Source organism: Micromys minutus (assembly GCF_963924665.1).
Source record: "Micromys minutus genome assembly, chromosome: 2".
NCBI lineage: Eukaryota > Metazoa > Chordata > Mammalia > Rodentia > Muridae > Micromys > Micromys minutus.
This window is the reverse complement of record NC_137971.1, coordinates 14,599,454-14,599,970: the sequence shown is the minus strand read 5'-3', so window position 1 is coordinate 14,599,970 and position 517 is coordinate 14,599,454. Positions and strand designations below refer to the sequence as shown.

General features: G+C 51.6%; 1 pseudogene across 1 annotated transcript; it reads left to right on the top strand.

Moving 5' to 3' along the window:
* On the top strand, window positions 1–517 carry LOC308416304 (nucleoside diphosphate kinase B-like; annotated as a pseudogene). Its single transcript has one exon. The product of its transcript is annotated as a nucleoside diphosphate kinase B-like (transcript).

Genomic DNA, 517 nt, shown 5'->3' with positions numbered 1-517 from the left:
ATGGCCAACCTCGAACATAACCTTCATTCCCATCAAACCAGATGGTGTGCAGCGCGGCCTGGTGGGCGAGATCATCAAGCGATTTGAACAGAAAGGGTTCCACCTGGTGGCCATGAAGTTCCTTCGGGCTTCTGAAGAACACCTGAAACAGCATTACATTGACCTGAAAGACCGTCCTTTCTTCCCAGGGCTAGTGAAGTACATGAACTCAGGGCCTGTGGTGGCCATGGTCTGGGAGGGGTGCAATGTGGTGAAAATTGGCCGGGTGATGCTGGAGGAGACGAATCCAGCCGATTTGAAACCAGGCACCATTCGCGGGGATTTCTGCATTCAAGTTGGCAGGAACATTATTCATGGCAGCGATTCAGTGAAGAGTGCTGAGAAAGAGATCCGTCTGTGGTGTAAGCCAGAAGAACCGATTGACTATAAGTCTTGCGCCCACGACTGGTTGTACGAGTAGACATGGAGAAACCCGAGTCCTTTTTGGCACTACTGATGGGGTTCCTGGACACATCCC